The sequence below is a fragment of the Porites lutea genome, chromosome 2 (assembly GCF_958299795.1).
Source record: "Porites lutea chromosome 2, jaPorLute2.1, whole genome shotgun sequence".
NCBI lineage: Eukaryota > Metazoa > Cnidaria > Anthozoa > Scleractinia > Poritidae > Porites > Porites lutea.
Genome location: NC_133202.1, coordinates 25,077,103 through 25,087,750, shown reverse-complemented (window position 1 = coordinate 25,087,750; position 10,648 = coordinate 25,077,103). Strand labels below are relative to the sequence as shown.

The window sequence follows — 10,648 nt, the reverse complement described above, 5'->3', positions numbered from 1 at the left end:
AATCATGTATCGGATGTGATTTTAGGCCTTTGAAATCTGACAATATTTTGCTCGCGTAAAAGCCTTAAAATTTTGTAAATATTTAAAAATCCATAAAATAATCCAGTTGCGATCAATTCAAGAACATGATCATTCAGTGTGTGTATTAAACCCCTTTTAATACGATAAGAAGCTTTTTGGGTTGAATGATATTTGAATTCGATTGAAATCGTGGTCTTTTCGTAGCCCGGTCTAGGGGCCCAAAAAAGCGTACTGGCGGAGGCCGTCCATCGCCTGAACTTGAAATTCGCCGTATCGCCAAAATATTTATCCGATGAAACTAAAATTTATATTTTCATTACTAGAATACCTAGGGGAGTCTACATAATTTTTTGGGGCTTTTTCAAAAATTTTATTTTTCCCACCTCTGGTCGATATTTACAGACATCCGCTCTTAAAGCTGCTTATAGTCACTTTGCGTCAGTCAGTAGAAATAGATCCTGACACTCGCTTTTTTACGATACGATCATGATTGTGTTACTAAGGCACCAAGTAAGAGCACAAGAATGTTAGCCAGGCTGATCAAATTCAGTTCTTAGGAAAGTTGTTTCTTCCGATCAACTGTACTAACATCAAGTAGTTTTGCTGCTCGTTAAGTTGTAGAATAGTGAAACTATTTTTTAGAAAATGATACTTTGATACGCAAGCAAGATAAAACGAACGAACGACATTTCAGTGTCGTCATGACGCTAAATTTCAAGTTTACAATGTTGAAACTAAGCTATCAGAAATAGCTGCCTAACGATTAACGTATAAAATTATGCAAGGTCATACTGATAGTTTGTAAGAAGTATTTATCGAGAGAAAGCGTACTTACTCTGGTAAAGGCTGTCTACACGAGCCGTATAGATTACTGTAAATTAAAGCTTACTGTATGGGCCTCCCCAAAGAAAAAATAGCTAAGTTGCCACGCATGCAAAATGCTGCTTCTAGATTATTAATGGTTTTAGGAAGTATTCTCACATCATTCTAGTACTTTACGAGTTACACTGGCTACCAGTGCAAACACGCATACATTTCAAGATTCTATTGTTAATTTTGAAAGCCATTCACGGCCTCGCACCTGCACATATCAGCAATATTCTAGCTGTGAATAGGTCCTTGTATAATCTTAGTTCCACCTCAGGCGTTTTACTAAAAGTAGGATGATAGAAATACTGGGCCGGGCGCGCAATTCAGGAAGCAGGGCCGCATTTGTGAAACAAGTGTCGATTGTGAATATTACAAATGAGACTAGCTCGCAGGTAGCTTTAGCTAATAGACTGAGGAGGGTGGGGAGAATCCTATTATAATTGCTCACTATTGAATTTGTAGAAATTTTCAAAAATCAATCAACGCATTTCTCTTTGGCAATTTTGAGTTGGCGGTTAAATCCATGAACTTCATATATCTCTTAAGGTTTGCATTATATCATATTATTTATTTTCTTAAGAGTCGTACATATTGAAATTGGTTGAAAAACAAGCTAAGGGTCGATTTTACTGCACGAAATGTTGCTAATTAGGGAACTGACGGTGCCTCTTAATATCCAGTTGGACTCAATTCGAGCCAAAATATTTGCGTCACATTGACTAGTTTTTACTCGTTGACCTTCAGCCAACTTCCTGGTAGTTTATAGTAAAAATTTAATGGCTTCATGACGACGCCAAAACGTCAAATGATTTTATCGTCATTGCTTTTTGTCTCTCTATCTATTAGAAAACCCTTGCCAATAATATTTTGAAAGGAAATTTTGGCCAATTTCGTATGTAATACAGTCTTTCCTAATAAATTAACTTTAAGTAGAAGCATCCGCTAGCCATTCTGTCAATTATATCAAGGAATATGCTCAGAAGGGCGGAGTTCCCCTTAAATGGTAACATCTGGAAATTTGGTTCCTGGAGAGAGGCCATAATCCAGAGGGGCCATTTATAGCAAGTTGCTTCGTTTAAAACAGTCTGTAAAGCTAGAAATTCTTCTAAAAAGGGCAGGTGAGTTTTAAAGTGTTTTAAGTATAAAATTCATGGCCACGGGATCGGTCACTTGAATGAACAATATGCTGTTTTAGGGCCTGTTTACATGGAGTGGGGGACCCCGGTCTAGTGGGGTTAGTTTCTTTTGTTTTCACGCTCTGGGGGACACAAAACAAATGAAACTTACCCCACTAGACCAGGGCCCCCCACTCCATGTAAACAGGGTCTTAGAAAATGAACAAGAAGTTAGGAAAAAGAAGACTTAATTTTGAAAAATTTACCACTTTACCATAGTTAAGAAATTTTAAAAGGAAAAAAGAATCATAATTATGATAGTAGTGATATAGGGTTATTTCACTCCTGTTTGGTTCCTTCCCCTGCCTTCCGTATGCCTTCTCTTTATTAATATGTGTAGGTGTCGTCCCTCATACAAATTTAGTTCCTTCCTGCATATTAATTATGTGCCTTGTCAGTGTCTAGCTAGCTGGGTAAAAATGTGTTCCTCCAAACTAATTAAGTGCCTTCTGCCATTTGTAATGAGCGTTTCTCTACTACAATAGGCACAATAGGCTTGCCCGGTCCCTTTTAACCCTGATTGGCTCTTGTAGGACATATGATTAATTTTGTTCAAAATAAAAACGGGTAGATTTCGAATCGCTATCGTTCTTGCAATCGCTTTGTTAGGAAGCAATTTGTTCGAGTTCGTGTGTTTGAGAAAACGTTTATTAACTTTTTATCACCATGGGTTTTATTACCAACGTTGATGAGCTTCAAGCTCTTTTGGACGCTTGTTCCGAGACCAGACAATGGGAACTTTTGATCCAGTCTATTTTAATTCCCGATGAGTAGATCCCAATGGCGTATGCTCGGCTATTAGAACTAACAGCCGGAGCGATTACTCAGCAACGCGAGAAACGGCTTACTATATCTTTTTTAGCACTCAAAATCGGATATATAAACAAACCACATACACAAAGTGGAGTTGAAAACTCTCTATTTCAATTTAGCTTATGTCTTCTTATTATTTAGCGCTAAAACTTAGATATATAAACAAAACACACACACATACACAAAGTGGAGCCTAAAACTCTCCATTTCATTTCTGTCTAACTATTAAAAAACCGCTTTCTGCTTTCTATCTCGAGGAAATGAAAAACTATTAAAGTCTAAGCGTTTCACGTGCCAGTAGTTAGTTAATTATGCGAGTTAACAAGCCCACCGTTGCATATAAATTAACTAAGCTCTGCAGTAAAAACCCCCAGGGAGAACTTTGAAGTATTATTATAAAAACCAATAACTTAACAAGGATTAATCGTTAATGTTGAGAACTGATGACTTTGACTTTTAAATGGACCCACGTTTTACCTGAGGTGTCTTTTCAGAGCCATTAATCACAGGTAGCCCAAGCTCGAAATAGAAGCATCGGTGAGCATCGGCATTGTTGCGTAACATTCAAAATATAAGGATTTGTATGGGAAAAAAACCTATCGTTTCCGTAACCTACGAAAGTGAAAGGATTTCAATAAAAAACAGCTTACCTTACTTAAAATGTGTGTTACATCTCTCCTGTGTGGTCCACCGGCCGATTTATGGAGAGACGTAACACATTTTTTATAAAGCTAATTGAAAGGATTTTTCATGGTGCTATTCTGATCCTTTCAAATGTACTATATATTCTATGTCGATAAAAATTTTATGCTTTTTATCATCATTCTCAGCTCAGTAATAAAAGTGGCCCAGTTCCTGTCCTCGCAAAACCGGTTTGTCCTGAAAAACCGGTATTGACCCTCCCACATGCTGAGAGGGCGCCATTTTGAATAAATCTCGCTTAGTTATCTGACTTAGACTACTGCCGTATGGGGCAAGACCAACAAGTAAGCTCTCATGCTGGGGCTTATGGTAGACTCGGTGGAACAATCTACTAGAGTAATATATAAGTAATATTTTAAGGTCACTAGAAAATTAAAAATTAAGAAGTCGTGAAGCTCAGTTATGCGGTTTATCTGTTCTTTTAATCGAGTAGTAAACCTCCAAAACATTCCACTTTTCCTTTAAGTCCTTGAGTGAGGTGATAGCATCGTCGGAAATCTAGCAGGTTCCCAGGCCGCTGAAATTTGATTTTCTTGAAGAGGCAAATTATGGTCCAAATGATGTTTGGCGATCGATCGACTCGGGTGAATTAAGGAATAGGTCTCTAGAAATATGTCAGGGGGTGGTCTAGTTTAAAGGAGATTTAACTTTTCGACTTGAAACTTTGCATGCGGTAAATACTTTTTAAAAATGTTCGTATCCGTTGTCACTAATAAGCTGTCTTAGTCACACGACTTGTCACACCCATTTTTTGCCATTTAGTTGGGTCCAATTTTACAACATTTTACAAATACTAGTTGTGATTTATTTTGGTTTTTTTCAATGACTATTAACACAAGGTTTATGGAATTAATCGGGGTTTTTCGAAATTATTTGTTTTGAGTGAACTATAACGTTTCCAGTTAAGAGTGGGACTGGGTCGAGGAGAAAACATTTGATAATTACATAGGAATAAAATATTTTGCAATTCCCCGTTTAATTTGACTCATTTGACTTTAAACTTAACACCATGGAAAAATAAACGGAAGCTTCAACAGTCATTTTCATGGCGTAATCTGAAAATATTTAATTTTGCATAATTATAGGAGTGGCTGTTCACGTGACCTTAAGTGGCACAGTGTGAGCTTTAAAAATGGTTCCAATCTTAAGCATATGTGTTTAAATAATGAAATGAAAAGAGATGGCAGACAAAAAGAGAAAAAATGAAAGAAGTCCAAAATACTAGAGCGAGGAGCTATGCGTTAGTTGTGTCTGTTAATGACTTTTAGCTTCTGGAGCCATTTCGAGGCCGTTTCGGAGTTGTACCTATTCTCCTGCTTATCAATAATAATAATAATAATAATTGTAATTATAATAATAATAATTATTATTATTATTATGTCTTTCTTTTTTCGATACAATACATATCAAACGGTACACAAATTTTAAAAAGGATTAAGAAACGGTCCAGATAAGAACGATAGCAACAACGGCAACGAACTTGTTGGAATGCAAAAAGGTGCTAACTTTTCTATTGTCTGTACTTACTTCTGATTGGCTTAAACAGCAAAAGTTAACAAAACTTCATAAAGCAGTACATATATTCATCCTTACTTTCCAAGCATCTTCCATATAACAAAATCTGGTCTCAGTTTGAATAACAAAGAAATCCTATGTGGGGAACATGTAAAATTGTAAACGTTTCTTGGCTATTGTTTTTAACTCTTGTGATTAGTCAATATCTTTTAACACAAAAAAACACCCTTTCAAAGTGGAGTGTAAATGCATTTTATTGCGTAAACGGCCTTCATGTAGGTTTATGCATTCTCTGTGTAAAAATGAGAACATTCCTATGTGTGGAAAGCACCGTTGCCTCATAACAAAAGAAACTGCTATCCACCTTACCCGGATCATTACTTAATTAAGGAGCTTATTTACAGTAAGAATTTCTCATAGTGTTCAATTGTATTTGAAACTAAGCCTATTTAAAAAGCTACTTTTAAAACGTTCAGTGTTTATCCTAGGTAACTGACTAGATTTTTTTTTTTAATCTAAGGACCCTTTGCCTTGGGGCAACATAGGGTACAATGGGTGAGAACTGTCGCTTCTAATTTTCTTGAAGAGTTTCCTATCACATTTGTACAAGAGCTAGCTAAGAGCTCGTGGATATTATAAATTTTTGAGGAGTAGCGCCTCTTGAAACATCTTTTCAGGCAGCATTGTACTGTATTTAAATCCGCTTGGCATGTGCCATAAATAAAAGAAGAGCATACACTCTTGTTGGAAGAACGAGCCTTTAAAAAGATGATCGATTTCGTCTTGGCTATAACCCTATTTCCTAAGTTCTCTTTTTATGTAAATAAGCTTAAACACATTTGTTCGCTTCATTTAGTTACGTTTAACAAATGCTTAGCAAATATATCAATTTAAATTCTAAACCAACCACCTGTTTTACTCTCAATTTGGCCCTGTTTTCGAAGCACGGTATGTTTACTGCATTTCTTTGCTTTTTAATATAATTGTTGTTGTTGTACTCAGTCTCAGCCCGCTTGTTATACCCAACTCGTGTTCCGCAGTCCGCATTCCAAGTTTATATTTGTCAAAAATATATTTTTTATATCTGTTAAACCCACTTTAAGAAAATGCATTAGACTGCTGGTTCGCCATTTGGCTCCCACTGAACCTTAACATCCCAATGAAAACTTGTTGCTAAGACCCTGTGTTCAGAAAATGACGATATCCTGGTCTCATTTAGTTTTTCTACACGTAAACAATAAAAACGAAACATTTCTTAACTTTAATGTACTTGATATTAAACTTACTATTACATGAAAGAACATCATCGCAGTTATAATAGACGAAAGCCTGAAAAAAATCAGGCTTGTACGGGATTCGAACGCTTGACCTCTGCGATACCGGTGCAGCGCTCTACCAATTGAGCTAACAAGCCAGCTGAGAGCAGGTGGTTGAATTGGTTGGTATTAAACCTGGTGAATTGGTTGGTATTAAACCCAATGAAGGATGATAATGATGATCATCATATTCCCTTCAAGGTTTAATACCAACCAATTCACCAGGTTTAATACCAACCAATTCAACGAGCTGCTCCCAATTGTCTTGTTAGCTCAATTGGTAGAGCGCTGCATCGGTATCGCAGAGGTCAAGGGTTCGAATCCCGTACAAGCCTGAATTTTTTCAGACTTTCTTTTCGCAACTACAAAAGTTGCGTCTATAACTGCGATGATCTTCTTTAATACAATTCTTGTTCTCATATATGATTATCATATATTCATAACTTCATTAAACCTACTATTATTGTAACTTAAGCTTGTAACAAATTTCTATATATTACTTGAGCATAAACTTGAATCTTTCATGACTTAATTACTTTGAAAATGAAATTTGTTCCACAACAACATGAACAAAAACAATAATCCAACTAAGTTAATTTTAAAGTAGAAATTAAGTAAAATTGTTTTCGCGTATCTTTTGGCCAAGTCTTATTTTCTAACAAACTACACGTGCTTTACGTTTTGTTATTTACGTTAGCGCAAATTCTAGGATGAGTGGGCCTCCACCTCATGGACCGCCACCCCATGGTCCCCCACACCATGGGCCTCCACCTCATGGACCGCCACCCCATTGTCCCCCACACCATGGACCTCCACACCATGGGCCTCCACCGCATGGGCCTCCACACCATCCACCACACCATGGTCCCCCACACCGTGGACCTCCACACCATGGGCCTCCACCGCATGGGCCTCCACCGCATGGGCCTCCACACCATCCACCACACCATGGTCCCCCACACCATGGACCTCCACACCATGGGCCTCCACATCATGGGCCTCCACCGCATGAGCCTCAACACCATCCACCACACCATGGGCCTCATCCCCATGGAGATCACCACCCTCCACCACCTTAAGGACAAACCCTTCCCAGGTAAGTTGGAAATGTTGTTTTATATATATATATAATATTACTGTTATTTGTGAATGCCATTTTCAGAGAACGGTTACGCAATACTGGTAACATATAGCCTGCGTAGCAGGCGTCGAAAGAGGTAGGGGGTAGGGGATAGGGAGGAAGGAAAAAAGGGGAGGGGGATTGGGGAGAGGGTGAGGGGACGCCCTGCTCTTTGAACCCCCTTTTGTTCATATCTGCGGACGCTGGCGTCCGCAAATTCCTGATTGGCTGAGCCGTAATGAGTAACATATTAAAATGCGCGTTTCACAAATCAACAAACAGTCGAGATGGCAGCGGTAGACGTGAATTTCGTAGAGAGTGCTTTGAGAGATGTGAATTTATTTTTGTAGAGAAACTGTTTTAAAACCACAGCAAGAATCAGCAGTAAGGGCTCTTTTAGCCGACAGAGATGTTCTGACGGTTTTGCGGACCGGATACGGTAAGAGTTTAATTTACCAAATGTTTGTACGCGCCAAGAACTACGAGCTAAATGGTAATGCGGCGATTCTCGTCATTTCGCCACTGAAAAGTATTATCGAAGACCAGTTGCAGGAGATGGAATTGTTGGGCTACCCAGCGAAAGATTTAGCCAATTTATCGAACGATGACATTCGCCGATGTAACTTAGCAATAAAAGAGGGTGGTTTTACCTCATGCCAAAATGCTGCTTATTCCAATAAAGTTGTTTTTATCTGCTGGGTAGATTATGGTCTGGAAGGTTCTGCATTCATACTGAGCAAATGTTATTTTAGCCGCATGTTTCACACTGAGAGGTCATGACATACATATCGATTGGCTGTAGTTACTGTTTTCTGGTCGGCAGGATTTGCCCTCTGATGCAAGCGCAATTTCTTTGTCCTCTTTTGAAGAGTAAAGCTTTTTTTATTACGGCTGAATAAGGGTTCCAATTTTCTCCAAAGTGCCTTCTGGATCTGAATAACTGAGCGAATTTCTTTAGTCCGTGAGTGTAATGTTTTTCTGCAATGGCGAGTGTAGCGACACTTGATTGACAGTAAGCGTAATCGGATTACTAGAAAATTGGTAGGCGTTATGCAAAAACATAGGCTCTTAGAGCAGGCGCTCCCTTCCCTTCCCCTTTCTCCCTTCCCCCTCCCCCTCCCCTTTTTGCGCCTGCCACGCAGGCTAGGTAACATACATCATCCGGAACACTTGGATTCGGGTAGCTTGTGTTAACGATATAATTCAATGTTAGTACAAGACTTAAATTTCGTCTATAACACAGGCTTAAAATTGCTAAAAGGTTTACTTCGTAATGATAGTCTTTGGTTTGCATACGTATCTCAACGAACATTTTAAATGCCACTCTTGTAGGTTAGGAACTATAGCAATACCCTGATTTTAGGTCCATAATTTTTCATCATTTGCAAATGTTTTCAAGTATTATATCCTGTTGGAAAGTAAACGGAAAACGAGTGATGTCAGTAAAACGTTTTCGAAACAAAAGGAACTTCTGTGTAGCGGTTGAGTCCCCTGTTTCGTTTTTTCCTGCCTTATGAGACCCTGTCTTTCGCCCTTGCTTGTTATGCTTTTGGCAAGTGTTTGCACGGCTTGAGAAAAAAACCGACATTTCGCGACGCCAGGATAGTTTGCAGCTGCTTTTCCATAAATCGGACTGATTTGTACAAATGGTAAACGTGTTTGCCAAATCGTTGAAAGTTACTAGTCCTAGCCGAGCTTAGGGAACGACAAAGGTAACGTCCCGTACGTCAGAAGTAACAACCATAAGTCGTTCTTTTCTCTTTTTTAATTGTTTGACTCGATAACGTCATACTACAGTAATTAAAACAAAAACTTTCAAACTTATTATGTCATGTAGAAGTGTTTCATAGAGCGAACTGAAGAAAAACAACTGGTTGTCATTCATGACGCCCGGGACGTAAGAGTTGCTTAGACTCCCTAATTTTGCAATTTTCCCAAATCGTGAACCGACTAGTTTGCCCGTATAACCTTGAGGAAGTAATAACTGTTACTTGCTAAGTTAGATTATTGTCTTTTTTTCTTCTATTTTTGTTTCAGATATGAATATTTCTGGAAGTAGCAGCAGAAGCATCAGTGATTAGTGCTTTTAGTAAAAGTGGATAGAAATCGCCCGTATCATATTGTTATTCACTACTTTAGTTTTTATGATAGCCTTGATGATTGAGAACTATAAGAACTATAACAAGAGTAGTGGTGCTCAATAATGACCTGAAAAATACTTTTGCTTTTTGTTAAACTTCAACAATGATTGCGTCATGGCGTTGTGCGATAGCTCTTTATTACCTACAAGTGATTCAAACTGGTGCAGAGTTTCTGGCCTTTAGCATATGAACTTGTCAATTGATATCATAAATAATGCTAATGGTTATAGTTAATGTAAACTAAACAACAATGCTTATCGCCTGCTGTACTGCTATTGCATATTTCAAGGCTTGTCTTACTATTTTCAAGATGTTTGCTTTGTTACAAGCGGCCGAGTGTATGCAATACCCTTTAAGAATGCAACTTTGTGAAAACCTTCTTAAAAATGTATTTGATGTTGCTACCTCCACTTTTATCAGTAATACAGTAAGGATTGCTTCTTTTGCCGGATTTTTTTAAATGTCTAAAATAATTGCATTTGTTTGTATTTATTTCTAGCGAAGGGAGGGAGGACTGGCATTAGTTTCTTTCTCGGTCATGCGTTCTACTCAGCTTTTGGTCATGTGCTTGTACAGATCGTAGCTTCGCTGAACACACGTTTATTTCCCAGAATTGTTTCTAATGGTGTGCCGATATCGTTTTTTACACTATGGCGACTAGAAGGAGCAGCAGGAGAACATAACTGTAGTGTCTTACGGATTTAACCACCAACACACACACCATTGCTGCTCGTGAACACCTATGTATTCAATCATCATAACAGTCAGAGCGCATGCTCGATAATACAAACATTGGGGGTGGGGACGGTAGACCTAAAGATTTACATATACTTCCTTCCTCCCTTCTTCGAATTACTTGTTAGGTTAAAAGAAAACGAAAAGAAAAGAGAACCTAGCTAACAATGTATATAAATGTCTCTGAATTTCCTATGGATATCCTAACCTTCTCTTATTTATCAGCTGCCTGCGTACTGA

At 38.2% G+C, this 10,648-nt stretch overlaps 1 long non-coding RNA gene across 1 annotated transcript; it reads left to right on the top strand.

Annotated features, from left to right (window-relative positions):
• Positions 1 to 7,113: 7,113 nt before the first annotated feature.
• LOC140928110 (uncharacterized) lies at positions 7,114 to 10,069 on the top strand. The gene is made up of 2 exons (XR_012164609.1): positions 7,114 to 7,508; positions 9,570 to 10,069. It is a non-coding gene; the product is annotated as an uncharacterized lncRNA (long non-coding RNA).
• Positions 10,070 to 10,648: the final 579 nt, after the last annotated feature.